This window comes from Pteropus vampyrus, unplaced genomic scaffold, assembly GCF_000151845.1.
Source record: "Pteropus vampyrus isolate Shadow unplaced genomic scaffold, Pvam_2.0 Scaffold301, whole genome shotgun sequence".
Lineage (NCBI taxonomy): Eukaryota > Metazoa > Chordata > Mammalia > Chiroptera > Pteropodidae > Pteropus > Pteropus vampyrus.
In genome coordinates this window covers 1,690,979-1,713,072 of record NW_011889082.1, presented here as the reverse complement: position 1 = coordinate 1,713,072, position 22,094 = coordinate 1,690,979, and the positions used below count along the sequence as shown (strand labels likewise).

The window sequence follows — 22,094 nt, the reverse complement described above, 5'->3', positions numbered from 1 at the left end:
TGAGGCAGGAAGGGAATGGGTTGGCTAAGAAGGTTTAGACTGAAAAAGCCTATAATAAGTAAAGCCAAGCACAAAAGAACAGAGCAAATAGGAGAAAGGGGACACGAAAGATGATAAAGAGAGACAAGAATGTGTTAGAGAATCATTGAAAAAAAATTTGCAGAAAGAAACATGATTCACTTCACAGATGAGGAAAAAAGGAAAAAATAGACAATATGAGATTTTTATATTCAATAATTAGATTTTCCTTGGTCCAGCCTTACTTCTTAAGACGGCATACAACAATTGAGAAAAGAAAATGTTCCTAAAAGATGCAGTGATATTGGTAACATTTATGATATAAAAAACACGTGATCAGTAACTTGAAGACTCAATTTTACATTAAAGTAATTTAAATATTTTCCAATTCTCATTTAGGATAAGGAAATTTTAACTTAATTCTATAAGCGCAGGACCTAATACAGGGAAATCTTTTTAAAAATAATGAAAATTGATTTTTTTCCAAACAAGAACAAAATATTAAAGCATACACACTACATATTACATTCACAGTAATCAATAAAGTTATTAAAGTCATAATCTATGTGTACATTCACAGGACATGTTAGGCAAATGTGTTTAACTTTTAAAGTAGTTATTTAATAGTTGGTCAATTACTAGTCAAGTGTAATAAATAATGCTGGAAGAATCTGCTTGGAAAGAAAGTTCTAAACTGGCTACATTAATACTTAGGATCCTGTCAGGCACAATTAACTAAAAGGCAATGGGGCAAAAATAAAGAATAAAACATTTTTCAATGGAGATAAAAATCTCATAGTGGAAGTGTTGCTGGAAAGAGCCTTCTGGTGTTTTTTATGAAGCTGTAATAATTATGCAGTGTGGCATCCTTAAAAGAAAACAAGAAGAGTATGTAGCTATTGAGACTAACATATTCATCCCTGGAATTAAGTCTCTTTTTTGCACATTCCAGTTTCTTTGGATTTGCACCACCACATCATAGTTGATTCATGTCCACATACACATTTACAAATAAATAAATAAATAAAACATCCTCAATAAATGCTACTGAATAAAACTGAATTCTTTTTTTAATTCCATAAATTTTTATTAAGAATTGCAGGTTCTTTGACAAGTCACATAATTAGGGTTGGTAACAAATAACTTACAGGTTAGAATTCTTTCTAGTAGTCATATCTTACCAATTATAAAGAGAAAAGAAATATTTATAAGAGCCATAACTATATATTATTTCTTCCTTCTCTTAAAGGAATATTTCCCAAAATGCTTTTTTCAAATTATTTTTATAATTTGTTTAGCCATGGTCAAAGGATATTGAAAGTACAACGGAAGAGTTTTATTTTTAGTATTAAACTTTACAAAAGGAATGTGATACAAACACGTAATTAGAAAAGTGATATCAATTAAAAACTGTTTAAAACTTCTTAAAAACCACTTTCACTTTTTAACTACTACTCTTATATATTCAAAAATTTGAAAAAGGTACTAGATCAATTGAAAATAAGGTACTAGATCAATTAATTTTTGAAATGCATAACTGAAGATACAGAAAAAGGCATCTTCAAGTACTTCTATAAATCCAAAGAACAATTTTAGTTACATCACATTATAAATGCAGAAAATCTCAAAGGTATGTATCTCATAATTTTTGCAAAAGCAAATATTCAGGGAATATTTAGGAAACATAAAAGAAACACACCACCTTAATACAGAGACAAATGTTCCTTTCTCATAGAGTACTTAGCAAATTATCTTTGTGGAGTCTATAGTAAATTTGGAAGATTATATTTAATTCCAAATCAAAATCTGAGACAAGAAATATTAAAGTTTACAACTCAAAATCTTGAATAATACTTGTCTGGAAACTAACCTTTATTATTTTTAAGATATTTTCTTTCATCTACCTTCCATCCACAGGGGAGATGACATGACATGGGAAAGCAGAGCAATGGTGGCAATCTGAGCATGACTCGGCTATTTAGGGTCTCTTTCCATAGGAAAAAAGTAAGGGGAATATTAATGGTATAGGTGGGGAGTTAAGAGGTATAGCTGAAAAAAAATTAACTTTTGAGTTGTTAACTATTAAAGTAGAGTGATGGATATTTTTGTATATGTTTAAATTTTTTCTTAATAAGAAATTAGGGGAAAAAATAAGAGTAGACTTGCGCTCCAAAGTCTTTTACAGCTCACATATTTTTTCATAAACATGGTGATGGTACAAACAAGTGCTTATACTAAATTCAGCTTCTTTAATTTTTAATTTATATTTTTAAATGGCAGAAATACCAACTACTCAAGTTTAACAAACTCTAGCTAGCCTACAGGTTGCTAAATTGTGGGCATATTGGACTCACTTCAGACACAAATGCCTGGGCATATCTGTAAGCATAATTATTTAATCATCTTTTAAGGATGGAAAACAGAATTAGAAATAAATATTGTATATGTAATTATATAAGTTCAAACAGAGAAAGGTAGTTTGTTTTTGTTTGTTTAAGGTTCCAAAGCAATTTCTACTTCCTTAACTTAAATATGCTAAAAACACACATTACATTATATTATACTACATTATATTATTACTACATTATATAATATATTTTGTACCATTTTTGAAGTATTCCAATACAGTACAATAGCCTCGAATACTATTAAACTGTACATTTCATAATGAATGACAGGCACATATGCTTAATATTTGACATTGAACTGAAATTTAAAAATATGATTTTGACATTAGTACATTAAAAACCTCATTCTAAAAAATATCAGCATGACAATCCATTTGTCAAAATAACAGAATTTAAGTCAATTTGCCTCTATTAGTAACTGTTATTTATCTAAATTCTCACTTGTTTTTTTGCATACATAAAAATTTAAATTCATAAATCTATGATTAAAGATGACTACATAATGATAGACAGCTATGCTATATAAACAGTGACATTTTATTTTCACATCTTTAGTTTCACACTAAAGAGCATTCTGATCATACAAGCCATCATATACAAAGATTCTTTCTCTAGTATAAATTAGGCATATAAGCAAAGCAAGGGTATAACCAAACAATCTAGCAGTCAGCTAATTCTAATTTTGATTTGCCTATTGTGATTTTTACTTTTAATATTTCATGTATCAATTCTTTCCAATTTTTAGTGATAGAGGTGTTTCAGAAGAACATTTGACTTGAAAGCAGGTAGGGTAGACTGAAGAATTAAACAGCCCCTACCCCTTCAAAAAAAATAAAGTTTTGAAAGTCTCTTAATCCGCTTCTTTCCTTATAGAAAACCATAGTTTTCATTAATACACCAGAAAAGAACATAAGGTAAAGGCTGTATATTCAGGGGAAAGCTTATAAAAATGAGAGAAAGAGGAAAAGGGCAGAAAGAAAAGTACCGTGTAAGGCCAGCTTTAAACACTTAGGACTCTTTCGTATAGAAAGCAGGCTAGCATTAATCAAGGCATCAATGTTATAAAGATATAAAGCCACAGTTGAAGAAATATACAAAACTTACCTCTGTCAGGCTTTGTTCAAATGTCACCTTATCTCTATAGTCTACCTAATCATCCTACTCAAAATTGCAACCCTCATCACCTATCCTTCTCTACTCCCCTCTTCTTCTATTTTTCTCCATAACATTTATAACCATCTATTATAATACTCATTTATCTTCTCTCTCCCTCATCCTCAATTGTTTGAATGTAAGCTTTTCAATGTCAGAGATCTGATCAGTTTTGTTCACTGTGGTAGTCTCCATAGAGATTGACTGCTTGACCCATATTGTATATACTGGAATTTGCTCAATAAATGAATGGATGGATATAAAATGTGAAAGTGAGCTTGTACACCTGATTCTAGAAATTGAAGGGAACCCTTTGAGTCTGGAAAAAGGTTAAAATGACTTCACAACTGGTAGTAAATTCACCAAACTCAATTACCTCAAAAGACAGTATAGAATGAAAACACACTGATTAAAAAGAGAGCTGGTCGATGGCCATGCCACCCTGAACAAGCCCGATCTCATCTGATCTCAGAAGCTAAGCAGGGTCAGGCCTGGTTAGAACTTGGATAGGAGACCACCTAGGAATACCAGGTGCTGTAGGTGTTTAAAAGAGAGAGAGAGAGAGAGAGAGAGAGAGAGAGAGAGAGAGAGAGAGAGAGAGAGAGAGAAAACGAGAACTAAAAGAACTAAAATTCAAACCCAGGGCTGTTCATTCCAAGAGAGAGAGAGAGAAAGAGCGAGAGAGAGCTGGACGGATTTATGAATGACAACTCCATTATTTCAAAAAAATAAAAAAACTTTTTCAGGAGAAAAATCTCTGTAGTAAATATCAAAGCAAATAACCCTACCTTTCCACATACTGGAATATCACAAATACAACCACAGATCTGACTACTGTAATAATTCCATTCTCATACCACCATTTGCCTTGGTGTAAGCTTGGAACTCAAGTCATAATTCCGTACTTTTGACATCCCGACAGGACAATGAAGTTAGGTAGCAAAAGGTAAAACTCAAGAGATTTGGGTATTCAGAACAGCTCCTTAAAAAGCATAGTTCTCATAATGCTCCCCCATGTCTCTCCCATAAAGCAGCATTAGGAATTCTCACACCGTGCCAATCAGAAAATAGGAAGAAAATAATGGATCCTAAAAGGCACTCCCCAACTTCAGAAACTAAGAAATTACTGTTGGCAGATACTGAAGAAATCCCAGGCAAGTCTAGAATTCCACACATACATACACACACATAAAATTTATATATACATACAGAATTAGAGAAAAAAATCATTTGATTAGAGGAAATGAGACCTTGGTTAAGGTTAGCCCCAATATACTGCCTACTAGATGATGCTGTATTTGAAGAAATATCCAAAAGTCATGAATTCATACCATTAAATCCCTTGTAGAAAACAGGAAGTAAATAAATCCATTTGAACTAATAGAATTGCATTGTTCTAAAGGTCATAAAATCAGGGCTAGAAAAATTATAAAATGGTTAAATACATTGTCTATAATTTGATTAGAGATAAAGATAAACAACTTGAGGCTTAATAATTATTCACGGATTGCTTCTACCAGAAAAGGACATTGGATTTTGTGCTGAGTTCAAAAACGTGCTGTGGAGTCTACTGCCTTCAGAAATTGAGACAATTGAGAAGGAGCAAACATTTACAAATGAAAATCTAAATCATAATCTCCAATCAGTATCAGGGTTAGAAATGACCATATCAACTTAGGTACTATTCTATGTAACTTTAGGAAACATGAATTTAAGAAAACTGGGAAACACATTCTAAGAAAAATAAAGGAGAACCAAGTTTACAGAAAAATGACAAGGCAGAATTCAGGTGACCATAGGGTAGTAAATAGCAACTGCCATTTGCTGAGCGGTTACCTGTCAAAAACAGTGCAGTTTGTCTATGTCATCTAATGTAATTTTTGAAACAATCTTTTAAGGTATATTTTAGTAACCTTATTTCACAGAGTTTAAGTAATCTGCCGAAGGTTAAACCACTAATCAGTAGCAGAACTAAAATTCAAACCCAGGGCCAAAGCCTGGATGGCCAAAAAAAGAAGTCACACAACAGAAGGGTGAAATATAAATTTGAAAATATACAGTAGCCTGTAAGCTTCCTAACAGCACAGTGGTAGTTTTGTGGCACTTAATATTTCTTAAGTGATTCTGATGAAGAGACAATGAGGAAACCTGAAAGATTCTGACCCATAGAAACATAAAACTTTGGGCTTTTTTAACACATCCAAAGTACTTTCTTTTGAGAAGATTCTATAATCCATATTTGGAAACAGTTTAAGCAAAAATTTGTCCAGATTATAAATTCATAACATATTAAGGATGCATTCCATTTTAGATTCTTCCTCTTTATATCCAACAAATAGAGCAGTATAGTATTTAGTTACTCCAGTAACTAAATCTCTATATTCGAATCTCAGTTTAAGACTTCCTACAGTTTAACATTCTCTTTTCAAATGAATTACACTCTTAATATCTACATTTGCCATTCTGTTTTATGGGCCAGTAGGTATCATGGAGTATAATTAAGTCTAAAAATAAATGATTTAAATTCTGCCCCCCTCCAAAAAAAAAAACAACTGTTTTCTTCAATTAACAGAAAGCAATTTAATGCCTTATATTGAGTCTCTCTTAACTCAAATAAAATAGCAGCATTAAATTTTAAAAATTTTCATAAAGACTAAGAATGAAGAACTTCTAGGCAAAAATGCAAGAGCTAACTACTATTTCATCATACTTTTGTTTATCATATCTCCTTTTTTATTGAAGGCAAAGATAAATCCAAAGGGAACAGTTTTACAAGAAAGGTTTGTCCATGGGGATTTACCTTGTTAAGAACAAATGACAAATGGTTTTCTCCTACAGGAAACCTACTCCTGTTTTATATAAATGTATCCTTTCAGATTTGGTGCCACAGATGAGGCTGGTAAGAGCATCAGGTTACAACTAGAAAGTTCAGATATCATATCCTTGGTTTCTCTTAGAAGAATTGTTTCAAATAATCAATAGGATTAGTGCTCAAATCGTGCATCTTTATCATAAAACAAGATACCAAAACTAAGTTCAAGCCTGACCTCATAGATTTACTTCCAATTCTAAAACATACATATACACATACAGAAAAAATAAGAAAAAATCTTATTCCTACCACCATCTCATATTATTAATCAGTAAACAATATATCCTTCCAAAAATTCAGATTAAGAAAATAAGAAGTCACATAATAGCATGACTGCTGGTATTGCTTCTGTTGCTATGGAATAAAGGGCAGTCCCTTCACATACTCATTCTGTTGGTTCTTTTACTTAAGGGTGCTGCAACACCTTTAATGCCCAGCCAGGCAAGTCTCAGCTTGAACCAGAGGTATCAGCTGCCAGTATTTCACTTTTGTTCCACAAGAGAGTGACCTACTGGAACAAATGTTTCAATTTTAAAAATTAATAATTCAATGGATTTTTACAATCTTTGGAATGATTAGAATCACTCTTACCCTCATCGAAAGTAAAGAGATGCATGTCAGATCTGAGAATTATTTACATCAATACAGTGATTATGGCATAATTCACTAACACCTAGTAAGGGGAAATACAAATGATAGTGACAAAAATATAATATTTTTCTTTAAAAAATCTAGAAAGTATGTTACTTCTCCTTAATATACATACAGCCAATTGATGATTTGTGAAAATATTTGAAATTTTATTTCTATGTCATTCTAAAATAAAGCAATTAATGATCCGTATGCCAAAATTATAGTTGGAGATAATAAAAATTAAAGATATTTATTCATACTTTTAAGAATTATAAAACTTTATTTTTCCTAGAAAAAATATGAGTTCGAACTTGTAGATAAAATAAACAAGTATTCTGATTACTAAAGTTAGCACATTTGGGTTGTCTGCCTTTAATAAAAGTTTTGCACTAGCTATGATATAACAGAACACTGGTAGAGGAGCGGAGTCTGGAGTCCAACAGCCCCAACTCTGATAAATGTTATGTATCATTGTGCAAGTAACTTACCTCTGTTTCACTATCTTTAAAGTAAGTGGGGGGCAGAGTGGTGGGTTAAGCTAGATAACTTCCAAAGTCTTTTCCAACTTAAAAATTCTGATTCTAAAATAAAACATCCTAATTATGTCTCTACTGGAATTCTACATATTTGTACCATTTGGAAGCATGTATAACTCTAGCGACAGACTTTTTCACCTCTTTAATCTCTACTCTAGCTCCCTGGATGTCCCTTTCAGTGGGCTGGACAGAGTCAAACATAGTATATGAGTAGAAGAATATGACAGTAGAATAGTTTTAAGTAGAAAAAGGAGAAAGGCTGAAGTTGATCCCGTCATACTCATGATAGAGGTTTGTTGTTCCAGTTCCAGACCCAAAAACTTAGCTGCTATGCAAACAGGTCAGGTTCTAAAATACAAAGCAATTCTTGGATAAAGTTTTGTTTTACATGGGGTTCTTCCAAATTAGAACATTAATCTGTTTGCTATTAGGGAGTTACTCCAATATAGAATAAGTAGACCAATTATTCTCATATTGGAAATGGCTTCTTTTTAATACATGACATACATGCAATGGTAGTGAAATTAAAAAAAAAACTTCTAAACACTAGAATAAAAATCGTCAGTGCTTTCATTGATGCTATATTGAGTGTAAAATAATAAAAAGCTGAATAATACTTTAAGTGTAAGGTATCTAAAGCCACAAAAGTTATTATAAACAATATTTACATTGATATTGCATTAAGTTTATAATAAAATATTCAATAAATATTACTGAAATTAACATGTATATTCCATAATCTTTTGTTTTTCAAGGTTACATTTATGTTTAGTTCCAGCATTCTTTGGCTTATTAAGCTTTATACTGGTATTCTCTTGTATATGTTACATCTTCTACCTACTTTTGGAAAGCTTAAATATGTAAGAATCTAATATAAAGGATGACTTAACTCGGATGTTTCCTAACAGCAGAAAGAATTAAATGTAACCCTTTGCAGATGTTTCCTAATGGCAGAAAGAATTAACTATAACCCTTTGAGAAAAGAAATTGTACTTTATAGGATAAGATCGTTTAATTAGTGCATCATTAATTTGATTATTTTATACCAGTTCACTATTCTGTCTGGCTAGTTATCCTGTAGTAGAAATATTTTAAAAGACAGCCAAAACATTTTAAGTCGTATACATTTCTATGGAATCTTTTGAATCAGAGAGAAGTTTAGCAATTGATATAACATAACTGAAAAATGCAGGCCTTATTTAATGTAATATATTTACGTCTTCATGCCTAAATCATTTAATTAGATTCAAACAACAAGGAAACATCATCTTTTAAATAAAGAGATTTAGATCTACATTTTGTATTATTTATTAAAGTGACATTAATCATTAGTGATTATACATATTAGTCTGCTCATTACAGAATAATTTCCAACATGAATAATGGATTTTTGTTTCTTATAGACGCTAGCACTGGAAAAATAAGCTTTTTTCATACCTGCCTAATTTTAGTCAAAGAAAAACCTAAGAGATCCTCCTCATTCTCTGGAGTTGGTGAATTAGGAACTATTAAACTGCTGTGAATGATATTATAAGTTGTCAGTACATTGCTCTTAGCAATGGATGTCTCTTCCTTTACACTGTTATGTCCAAGTAACTGAGTAGCTACCGTTGGAGGAAATATTCTAGAAAATACTTGGTTCTCTTCCCTTATCAACTTACAAAATGACTCTTAGCAGTTCACCCAGATCTAATCAAAAACAAGTTAAAAGAATGATGTACAAAAGATTAGCACCATTTCACCTAAGAGATATATCTCAAGACAATTGTTTTCATGTGTGCTGCAAACGTTAGGCTGCTTTGTTTATGCTTAATCCCTTTTCTAATAAGTCAGATTTCAAGTAGAAGAGACTGGAATTACTAAACAAAAAAGCTGACCAAAAACTGAGAACAAACTTCCTGATTTAAAAATACGCTGCACTGAGAAAAAACAACATGATGATCACAATTACACTTAAATATTTTGTCTTAAATATGATGTAAGCACTGTTTGAAGTCTACACTGAGTCTGTTCTTAACATTAGATTTAAATTTCTTCAAGGCAACACAAGATAAGGATTCAAGTATTTTTAATAATTATCTCATATTATATAGCCTTAAGAACCATCAAAAGTACTAATTGTAAAATCTGTGTGATGGGCACATGGGGATTTATTATACTATTCTCTCTGCTTGATATAAGTTATAAAAGTTCTAAAATAAGAGAGTTTTAAGAATATATACATTTATGGTACATAGTTTTCCACACTATATATTGGTTTCCCAAATATAAACTGCTTTAGATATCAGATAAGTTAGCCAGATATCTCAAGTGAATATATTAATTTTGTATATTTTTATATTAAGTAACTCTGTAATAAAATAATTACAAAAAACCTCTGATGTACCATCTCAATTTAATACTTTTCTATACACAATATTTAGTAATAGTGAAATTCCATACAATAATAGTCAAAGATCCCAGAGACTCATTATATTTTCAACAAATAAAAACAAAAAATGTGGTGCCCATAAAGAAACTTAAGTACAATCTGTTCCTCAGCTTCCCATCAGTTAAAATCACAGTAAGCCCCCCCTCCCAAAAAAAAAAGACCAACAAATTATTTCACCATTCATACTTTGATTTATCCATCTTACCTTATTTTTATCTTTACTTCAAAATTCTCCACTAATTCCAACTACATGTTCAATATCTCCTCCTACCCTTCTTTTTCATCTTTATTGATTCTCAAATATCTCTATTATTTCTGTAGCATTCTACAATTTGAAACTTTAAAAAATAAGTCCACATAGCAGGAAATATGTAATTTTATATTTACTATCTCATTCCTCTTTTTTTCAAAATGCTCCTTAAAACCTAATAGAAATCTGAGTCATTTCAGGATTCCTCAATTAACCAAAATAGCATTGGCATTAAATACATATTGATCTAAGTCCTTTAATCCTCATTCAAAAGTAAAAGCTAAAGGACAATGATGTAAAACTACAAACTTAAAGACTAATATATCCAGTTATCTCTTAGGCCTCTGCTAGAATGTTTTTTAATCAAATATTAGAAATAATGTTATTAATAGTAGTGGTAATATTACTAGATATGCCAAATATGGCAAACTGGGTTTGTTATACATGTAGCCTCTAAAATGACCTTTTTATCTAAATTATACTAATCATTGTTCATACTCTAGTTTTTCCAATTATATGATCCTGCCTGGATTACCCCATTCCTTCAGATTAAGTAAGGTATTGTTCTGGGCATGGAGTGTAGGCTATTGGCATTCTTTATCAAGTATGTAAATCAACAAGTAACCTGGAACTTCCAACGCTCACACATAATGCATCGTACAAGACTGTGCTGTAGATTTTGGGAAATTCCAGAAGCAATGTAAATGAACAAAAATGCAGTATAAAGGCGAGGCTTATATTATCCAAGAATGGAGCATTTCTTTTAATCAAGGGCAGTAGGACTGGAGGTAAGTGAAGTTTCAGGATCACTACAATGACTTCCTCTCATAAATTACTTTTATTAACATCTTCAATCCCCGGTCACTTGCACTTCTGACACCACCAATAAATGATCAAGTAAGTCTAACCCAATCAAAATATTAAAATACATTGCCTTCCAATTTCAAAAATATAATCCCACCTCACTTCCAAGCCATATGGTTCTCAAATCTTTGCTGACACTTAGATTCCTATCTATTATGGATCTCTCCTCATTCAACGTCACTTAAAAGGGTTTAAATTTCAAAACTCAACAGACTTCTAAAAATAAAAGAACAGATCAAATGTTGGGTCAGCAGCACAATATCTTAATCTACTATAACTGGAATGAATTACAATTTTTGCCTTTAACTATAATTTAATTTGACTTCAGTATTCATGGCCTGTATTAATTCAAAGTAGCCTCTAAAAATTATCATATAATGTGAGGCATTATTAAACATTGTTCCCCAAATCACACAAAGATCATTCAAAGAACTTAAGTCAAACATTTCCCCTAATTTTCTTTGCCTCAAGAAAACAGCACTGGAGTATTTTCTAATACTGTTATATGTATAATTAAAAAAAAAAAAGTGAGCAAAAATGGTATTAACAGAAGTTCTATGGCACCAAGTACAATGTACATTAAAATGATTTTTGAAAGGTCTGCACACACATATACACAAAACATAATATCTAAGCTTAATTCCATTTTTCTGTCTTTTAGAAGCATGCAATATGATCATGTTATAAAGAATCTAACTTTATCTGGTGTCTGTGTCTATATTTTTCATGTTGAATTTTCTTTGTGGTACATCAAAATACACATTGTAAATTTAAATGGCAAAGGTGATTTTCAGATCACTAATAAAGTATCTTTTCGTGTGCTTTTTATTAATGACCCTTAAGCTGACACTTCATTAAAATCATGTCCAAAACTGTCATCAGATATACGCCAATCAGTGAAAGCCTGATGTGACAGATTATACTCTTTGATTCTTTAAAATATTAGCCTAAATAGGAGCAGGGGAAAAACTAAGGATCAATTGAAAAAAGAAAAAAAAAAAAAAAATGAATCCACAAAATAACCTACCCAAAGCAAAATGTAGAGAGGTGGATTTAAGGCATTATTTCTGTCACCTGGCACACAAACTAGATTTTCTCACTACTCTCTCTTATTCCTAACTTTCTAAAGCAGTGCATGACTAAACCACAATATAGGCTCCTTATAATGACATTATTGCACATCCACTAGTATACTAAAGGATAGACATACAGTACAGTCAGTCTTTAGGGGAAAAAAGAATCACAAATATAGAGTAATAAGATGCCTAACCTCACAAAAGTATATGCACTCTATTCAATAATATAGCAGGAAAGGAAAGAGATGGAAAAAACACTGATCACCTTAATCACTTCTTTCTCCCTCTCCCCACACTCCCAATCCCCGCCTCAAGCCCTATCCTGGCCAAACCTCATAGTTCAAGAAAACAAACTGGGTAGAATATGCAATGCACTAATATTTAACAATGGAAACAGGATGTAATTTCTAAATGTATCTGCTTCTTCCTGCCTCTCTCTAGCAAGCTCCCTCACCCTCTCCCCAACAAAAGTATGGGAGAAAGAAACAACCCAAAACAGCAGTGTTTCTAAAACAGTTTTGCACATTAAGATAAACTATGCTGATGGAGACTGAAGAGGGCCAAGATACATTTTTAATGATAATAGTTACTGTATTAAAATGTAAAAATGCTTATCAAGCATATGAATCTGAATGTAGTTCAGATATTAGAATGTTTATATTAGTAAAAAATCATTTAAAATAATTTTAAATGCAACAATAATTCTAATCTATTAATCTTTCACACTCCTTGTTAGATTAATAAAAGAAGTGAGATATAGAACAAAAGACTTATCTTGAACTAATGAAAATATGCTTCCTTTCATAGTCTGCAAAGCTCTAAAATCTTAAGTCTACTAGCAAATTAACATTAAAGTAAAATTTTATGGAAATGTACATTTCTTGACCAAAAGACACAATGTTTCTGCTAAAAAAAAAAAAATGCTTGTCCAAGTATAAACAATATTCAGGAAAAAAAAGAAAAGCAGTAAGTATTACCAATGAAAAAACAAAAGACTACTAGTGTGGATGGTGGCAATGCTTCCCACAGTGGGGTATCAAAGTACTCCAAAGGCCCTCAGAACTTGCTCAGACTCCTTGACAAGACTTTAGTTCTTTCCAAACCAGCTGAATAATATTAAGGGAAGAAAAAGTCAAGGTTTAATAACTGGAAAAGAAATGTTGAAAAATGAGATAAACAGAAACTTAAATTAATTTTTATTGTTTATGATGAGAAAACTCAAAAATCCCTCTTTCTCTAATTGCCTATCCACATACTTGAGAAATTATATCCTGTTTTAAATATCTCATTGGTGAGCAACAGGCAGGAGTCCCAACTGTCAGACACTTGTCTGGCACACAGACATAGAGGAGCTGGCTTGGCAGGAGCTCAAGCTGTGAGACTCAGCTAATTCCTACGTGGGTGAGGAAATCAGGGCATTTGGCCACAGTTCTCTAAGGAGACAAGTGAAATGGCGGAACCTTCTGAGATTATGCCACAGGTATGGCCATTATGCTAGACCCAGGCTCTGGGTTTTCTTTCTTTGTTGTTCTTATCAGAAGAAATGATAGGCAAGCAAAATGCCACCCTTTGAGTCCATCTGCAAGGAAAACACCAATGCCTGGCCCCATGTTACTGGCTTGTTTCTCTTTCCCCAGTGCCAATCTTGCCATGGAATCATAGACTATTAGTGCAAGAAAGGGCTTTAGAGACCACACAGCCTATCGTTTCATTTTACAGATGAAGAAACTGAGACCTAGAGGGTTTAAGTAACTAGACTAAGATTTTACAGTTAGTGACAGACTGAATACCAGAACAGAAATTTTGTTTTCTCCTTTTTACCTTCCTTTGGCTGGCACCTTTAAAGACCTTTCTTTCTCAGCCTAGCCACTGCTCTCCTTTCTCCTTCCACATAACCTCTCAATATTGTTTCCTCTCATCGACTAATGTACTTTTATTTTCAGCCAGCCTCACTCATAAGTTTTCCTGGGCTGGGCTCCTATTAGTCCTTACCCATTTTTGCCTAAAAAGGAAGCATCAGGAACCTCTGGTAGTCTTGACCAGCTACTATAAAGCAGTGGTCCCCAACCTTTTTGGCACCAGGGACCAGTGCTCCTATGAGAATCTAATGCCTGATGATCTGTGGTGAAGCTGAGGCAGTGATGCTAGGAGCAGGTGCAAATACAGATGAATCTTCACTCCTTTGCCTGCCGCTCACCTCATGCTATGCAGCTTGGTTCCTAACAGGCCACAAACCTATACCAGTCCTCAGCCTAGGGGTTGGGGACCCCTACTATAAAGCAAAGGCAAGCAGTACTGATTGGGATTATAGTTTCTAATAAAAGTAATGAGAAAGAAAAATCCAGGAGTTAAGAGTCAGAAATAAGCAGGCATATGTGACTGTGCACACAGTATTTTTAAACTAGACTAGAGATTTAACCTAGAGGCCAGAACACAGTCAGGACTAGGAAGGGAGCCTACTGAAGCAAAATCACATTCAAGTATATCATTAGCGGAACAAGGATATGTATTTGTTCAAGAAGGCAGTCAGATATATAGAAATTGTAATAATAGATTGAAAATGGTAATAATAATATTTAACCTTACCATCTAGGCTGCATTTCCAAAAGTTCCTTTAAAAATATATGTCAAATTCATTGGAGAAAGGAAGCAGAGGAGATGGCTGAGCTGAATGAGTCTACCTACTCTGTATGTTGGAGCTAATCATATATAAAAAATAATGTAAAAGAAGTCATATAATTAATTAAACAGTTAACAGTACTGGGGAGGATAGGAACAGGTAAGATAAGGAAAGCAAGCAAAAAGCCTGTACAATACACAATGCTTCAGCAAAAAAGATGACACAAGTTTCAGATAAATTTTCAACTGGAATGTATAAATCGTATTTCCAGTTTTAGAAAGATTATAGCTATTTTAGATTACTCTAAAATGAGAAAATATTCAACTCTTAATCGAAATGCTTAAATGGATTCATAGTACACTGCTAAATAGCAACTTTATATAAAGCAGCCAACTGAAATGTTTCTTTAAACATCTTTAATATTCAAAGAAATGGAGCCAAAGTTGACATTTTTCTTCTACAATTTCATATTCTGTTTTACTGCATAATGTTGCAAGGTTACTTTATACTTCAAGATTAAGGTTGGCAAATTATTCCAAAATTACTTATTGCTACAGGTATACTAGCGGTGATCTCACACATTTTTCTATCCTTAAAAAATTGTTAGCAGTGCATTATAAAATCATAGAATAATTGCTTAATGAACTCATCTTTATACAACTATTTATTGTCATTATTACATATTGACTATTTTGTATAAAGCTTATAAATAAGGCTCAAAATGTTTTCAAGTGAATTCGTATAAAACATGTGAAAAGGAAAATATATATTGGACAATGAAATGGACAATGAGAAGTTGTAAGAGTTTATCAAATGTTGCATCATTGGTTTTCAGTCTAAAATTCCTGGAGCAGGAGAATTATCCAATTATTGTAGAAGAAATCCATTATAATAAGGGCTACAGAGTAAAACTAAAATATAATTTTGGGCTAATATCCTATTAATTCAGTGTAATGACAAGACTGGTTATCAAATGACAATCCAAACTTGTGGTTGATAGCTTTATCTCTGATTTATTTTGAAAAGAGGGGAGGAGGGAATAATCATTTAATGAGTGTAGATTACTGGGCAAAGTCTTTCAAAACTTAGAGCCCATTTGGAAAGAGATGGTCAGGAGCATATTAAAATGATTCTTAGATGGAAAAAAGATTAAAATTAGTATCTCCTAGTATTCTCTAATAATAAAAGCCAACACGTATTATGCATGTATTATGCAAATACTGAGCAGAGCACATTACATGAATTATCCACTTTGATCTTCACAGAACCCCATAAAGCATGTAAGATTGATCCTATTTTTCAGATGAGAAAACTGAGGCTAAGTGAAGATAAATAACTTATCCAAGTTCCTAGTAAGATCAACTGAAATCTCACTCCGATGCCTGTGTTCTTTAACCAATATACTTCTTCCATTGATCTATTTAAATAACAAAACATATATTTGATACTTTAAATATATTTCAGTTTTTAACTGATTTGTTTTCATTAAGTACATATTATACCTTGACATGAAGTATAAAACAAATATAAAAGTTTTGAAATAATGTTTTGTACTCTAAAAATCTTAGTGGCACAAACTAACTGATAAACTGTAAATTTTAAAAGACAAATGCCTGGCTTACTTTAACAAGACTAGCATTTTAAAATATTGTCATTCTCTACTGATGTTCCGGATTTTTTTGTATGTGGCATTCCAACACATGAAGTCCTATGCCTTATAAAAAAGGTAATTTTTAAAAACATCACATTTTACTGATTGTAGTTAAATGTGGGATAACAGTACAGATAAATCTGTTATCTAAAGAAAAAAAAGTTTAAATGATGTAACCATATCTTTCTAAGCTACTTAAGATACTACCACTGTTTCGGTTATGTCTTTTAGAATATATACTGATGATGAAGGAAAATTAATAATGCAAGAAGAGCTCAAAAGATTGGATTTAACAGTTCTCATAAAAAACTCTCACTGAACAAATATTCATGTAGAGAAAACAATATACGTCACTTTCAGTTTAGAAGTATATGGCACAGAGTAAGGCATGAAATCTAAAACTTTTCAGATAATAAAGCCCAATTAAATATTCAAACCAGACTACTTCAACAGCATGAAATAGAGACTAAAATTCTCCAGACAATTTTTAATATTATTGTTGGTGTTGATTTAATTAGCCTGGTAAGTATTATTGCCACTTATACTTTTGAGGTAGCTTTTTTTTTTTTAAAGATTATACCATAAAAGTGATATCACTTATGTTATATAAATGTTATAATATACAGTAAATGATTTGTGCCCATAGTACCAAATTTACGAAGTGCAAAGCCATACTGCTAAAATAGCATGATTCTCAAGTTAAACTAGATTTTTGAGATGGAGACTAAATACTTGCATTAGATGATCAATGTGCCTGCCTACAAGACTACTGCTGACATTTAGACTATGCTAGAGATGTCAATCTTGATATTTTTATGTTGTGCTAATATATATTAGTACAGAGAAAAGCAGGCTTTGATATAAAACTGCCAATTAAGACAGTATACTAAGTTTAAAATCCATAAAAATAAGGCTATTATATGCTTGAGTGAATACATAATTAATTTTTTCTTTAAATAAAGTTCTAATCAGTTCACATTCTTAGTGATAGTAATCTCATGTTGTAAACAGCACAGCACCCTCTGGTGCATCTGTTATAAGATGTATAAAATTCCAACAAAAAAAAATCAGAGCAAAAAGGAATCTTAGAAATCAATAAGTTATTATTCTTTTATTTACTTCAGTACATATTTTTAAACATTAACGCTTAAAAACAATTTTCATTTAAAAAAAGCACTAAAAACTTTATAGTAACAACTGAAGTAGATGAGGAAAATGTTTTAGTTTGAAAATATTTAAAATAATGAAGCAACAAAAACAATGCTGGTTTCCATTTATCAAAGTAAAATAATGCTTTCCAAAAAATTCTTTAAGTATACGATGGCAAAAGTTAACTTGTCATGGTAAACAAATCTTACTTTATTCAAATCTACCTTGGCTTTTTGCTTCAGATAAATTTCACTGTGTAAAGTGCCCCTGGGTACTTTTTCTGGCTTCAAAAGGAATTTACCATTACTTTTAAGAATTTTTAAGTGTTTTGTGAAAGGATCTGAAACTTTTACAGCTTGGAAATAGAATAACATTCAGAAATAAAAAATTATGTTAAATTACAAATCTGAATTTGAATAATTCAAAACTTTTACTTTAGAAAAAACTCTTCCTAGGAAAATAATTAACTCCAAAGTGTATTTTACTAAGGACAAAGCAAAAGATGCCACCTGCTTTAGACAGCCCTTTTGTGAACCACTGGAAGTCCCAAACAATGCACTAGAAATGAAAGTGACACCTGTTTAAAGCAGCCATCTGTCCCTAACAAGCTAGATTTAGTCAAATCCACTTAATCTTGGATTTCCAAAATATGGGAACACTATGCACCTGTAAACAGAGAGGAATTTAAAATCTGCTTTTTGACGGCTACTGGGAATTTATACCATAGTTAAAGGCAAATGGTTCCATTAGGGAAATTAATTATTTTTAAAGTAACTAGGAGTAGAAGCTTTTTAGGCCAATGCTCAACATAGAAACAAAACAAAGGGGAAAAAAACACATTCTTCATAATTTAAAAGTTTACTTCTTTAGTATTCTCATTTCTTGTAACATAGTCTCACTATAATACCAAGAACAAAGTAACTATTACTGTTTGGACAAGTTTTTTTTTTTTTTTTTTTAACTCTTCCCACACATCTGATGCTATATCCGCCCTTTTAATCTCAATCTCAATCAATCTCTCTCTCTCTCTCTCTCTCTCAAATTTGAAAAGCAAAAATCATACTCCACCTACTGATTTCTTCAGTTGGAGTTAGAGGAAAGCACACACAACATCAACTTTCTCCACAATAATGAAACATGTTAACAAAAAGTAACACGACATTTAAATAATACATTGAATCTATCTTGATTTATAATTCACTCATTTTTAATTGCTAATTTTTAATGGTAAAAAATTTACCATATTAACTTTAAGGTAAAAAAAACTGTTTGTTTAGGGTTAAAGTAAGTTAAACTTGTAAACTATAAACCTTTTTAGTATCAAAGTGGAGTACAAAACTATTTGAACACTGGAGGAACGATATACTATTTTTTAAATTAGGCATAATTACCCCATATAATAAAACCATTATGGAATGATGCATTTTAAGAATGCATTTTAATTTACTATATTATACATGAAAATGTACTACAAAATATGCCTATCTCAGTTAATGCAATTCACAGGCAAAACAATATAAAAAGAGTGAGATAGGCATTATGGCATAAAATGAATCAGATATTCCGCTACTAAAGACAAGCTACAAGTGACTCCTATTTAATAGTTTTTGTTTTAAAGTGTAGTGACTCACTTTCAGAGATTTCTATTAGTCTAAAACTGAGAACACAGAAGAATACCAAAACACAATATAGTCCCTCCTAGGAAAAATATCACAGAAAGAATAAACGAAGCGCTAAGTATTTACCCTTGTGTTAAACTTAAAATTTTGTCATTTGCTACTATTTCTAATTATTATTTTCTCAATCCATATGAATAATATTGACATATGTGAGCCCAAAGCACCTCTAACAGCAACTTTATACTATACTATGTGCTTTTAAAAATGGATAATAGAATTCAATTTAAGTTCTGCTCTCAAATCAACTTGTGAATGGAAGTTTACATCACTGAATCTGAGATAACTGTGAAATGAGTGAAATGCCTCAAATAAGTTCTTGGACACTATGAAATAAAAATATTAAACCATAACATTATAGCATATAATCTACTCAGCTGAAAACCTATTATGCAAAAGTCATAAGGTCTAAAACTGTTTCAAGACAGCAAAATTCCTATTAACTTCAGAGAGAGTTTATAGGGCTCAGGAGCTTCACCATCCAAAAGTGTTCAAGCATGACACTCATCTGAACAGAAAAAAAATACAAGTTAGTATTCGAGATTTGCATGAAACTCAAGTTGGAGAGGGGGTGAATAAATATAAAGGAATTTGGGTGCTCTGAGAAAGACTTCTTTCAGAACAAAATATCATCCGCATTTAAAACAGTAATCACAAGGAAATGAATTGAAAGATTTTTTTTAAGTTTTTTAAAAATCCCAACTCTCATTTTACAAAGTATTAGCCTTAATAGCATTACAATTATCAACTTGCTCATTGACAATCTCAAGAATAATTAATACGATCACATTATTCACAGGTTGCTCTGTCAGGTAAATCAATATATGATTAGTTAGAAGAAGGTTATTTAAATAAGTATTTTATTCCAAATTGGAAACTTCAATATGTGCGAATATAAGTTATTTGTTTTAGCACACATTCATTATCAAAACTCATTACTGATAATCTATTAATTAAACGATAGGCTGAAAAATGAACAAACTCAGGATATGGAAAACTGGGTTCCCTCTAACCAAGAGCTCTATTACTTGAGAAGTGTTAAGTATTCAAATCTACAGAGAAAAATGAATTTTTTTAAAAAGAGACTTAAAAAAGGAGAAAGTTCTCTCTTCTTCTCTCTTCTCATCAGGTTTATGGCATTGTCCAAAAACCAAAAATAAATAATATGTTAAGTACACATATGCCTAGATTTTAACAACCATAAAGAAAGTGAAATATACACACGTTTCAAGTTGAGAAGCTTCATACATTCTTTATGAACAACTTGACTTCAATTTCAACTCTCAAAGAAAAACGAACAGAGAAGATGAAGAGAAAAAAACTCTTTAAAGTACCATAACTGTCATAAATAACAATGTAAACTGAGTTCTCACAAAGCTTCTTCACGTCCTTTCCCTGTTTATCACGCACAAAGTCTTATAACCACAATGAAAATTGTTAACACTCCACTGTGGGGGAAGGAGGTTCATGAAAGTGAAATGGAACCTCACTACTACCCCTCCCACCTCCACATGAAGGATAAAGCACTGTCAATAACTACTAACCCAAGTATCACTGATGCCCTGCATCCGGTTTAAATCACAAGCACACACAGACATCAAAAAAAAGAGGGGAAAGACTCAAAAAAAATCTTTCCCAGCGTAGCAGAGTCCAGCGAAGAGGCCCCAGGTTTCAGCGTGAGTGTGTGAGTGTGTGTGTGCGTGTGTGTGTGTGTGTGAGTGTGTAAGCGGTATGGGGGGAGAAGAAAGGAGTGGGGGGAGAGTGCTGAATGGATATTAAGACTGCAGCACAAAGAAAACACAGTTTAAAAAGAAAAAAAGGAAACGGTGCAGCTGATGATGGTAAAGAAGAGCAGCCCATTTAGCACAAGGCAAAGAGGGGCAAAAATGAAGGGAATGGGAGATGGGAAAAGTTCACCGTTGTACGAAGATAAAAATAACAAGACCCTCAACAAGGCCCCACAAGTGAACAACAACAACAACAAAACAGCACCTCTTGGGTCCCCCCCACCCCGCACATTGTTGTCTATTTCGGTTTTGAAAGAAGCAGGAAACAAGCGGCTCTGAAAAAGAAAAAATTAAAGGAAAAAAAAAAAACCTTCCCTCTTCACCTGACTCTCCTCCTCAGACCTCGGGAGAGCTCCACCATCCGCCACGGAGAACTGGGGCTCCCTCTCCCGCTCGGCTCGCAGCCCCCCGCGCTCCCGCCGCATCCCTGAAGCGCGGCGGCGGAGGGCCAGGCCGGGCCGGGGCGGCGGGCCGGGGCGGCAGGCGGCGGGCGCCCACACCCCCGACCCCGCCGCGGCGCGCACGGCCCATAGTCAACAAGCCCGGGGCACAGAACCCTCGGCAGCGGCGCCACAGCCGCAGCCCCGGTGTCAGGAGTGAGACCCCCGTACAGCCACACTCGGCTCGCACACACGGACACACACGCGCACGGACACACGCGTTCACACGCAGCCACACGCTCCCACACACATGTAGAGACCGAAGAATATTCACCTTGGCTGTGGATTATTGTGGTGTTGTTGGTGGGTGATGGAGATGGTGGTGGTGGTGGGGAGGAGGAGGAGGAAGAGGAGGAGGAGGAGGACAGGAGTAGTTGTTGTTGATGGGTAACAGTCGCCAGGACTACGGTGACTATGGCGCTTGATTCACAAGGCAACGGTTGCTATAACTCACAAAAGAGAGAGAGAGGGAGAGAGGGAGCGAGAGGGAGACGGAGACACTCGCAAGGGGAGGGGTGGGGGAGGGAAGAG

General features: G+C 33.1%; 1 protein-coding gene and 1 pseudogene across 5 annotated transcripts in view; one reads left to right on the top strand and one right to left on the bottom strand.

Annotated features, from left to right (window-relative positions):
- Positions 1-22,086, bottom strand: part of RFX3 (regulatory factor X3) — a 254,136-nt gene extending 232,050 nt beyond the window's left edge. The window contains exons 1-2 of one of the 5 annotated variants that reach the window (XM_023521264.1): positions 21,447-21,570; positions 3,865-3,870 (exon numbers count right to left, since the gene is read on the bottom strand). The gene's annotated coding sequence lies outside the window, so the exon portion shown is untranslated. Of the gene's footprint in view, positions 1-3,864; positions 3,871-21,446; positions 21,571-21,837 lie in introns of those variants that run through there. The other 4 variants (XM_023521268.1, XM_023521263.1, XM_011376666.2 and 1 more) reach the window with 4 other exon arrangements.
- Positions 4,003-4,121, top strand: LOC111730123 (annotated as a pseudogene).
- Positions 22,087-22,094: the final 8 nt, after the last annotated feature.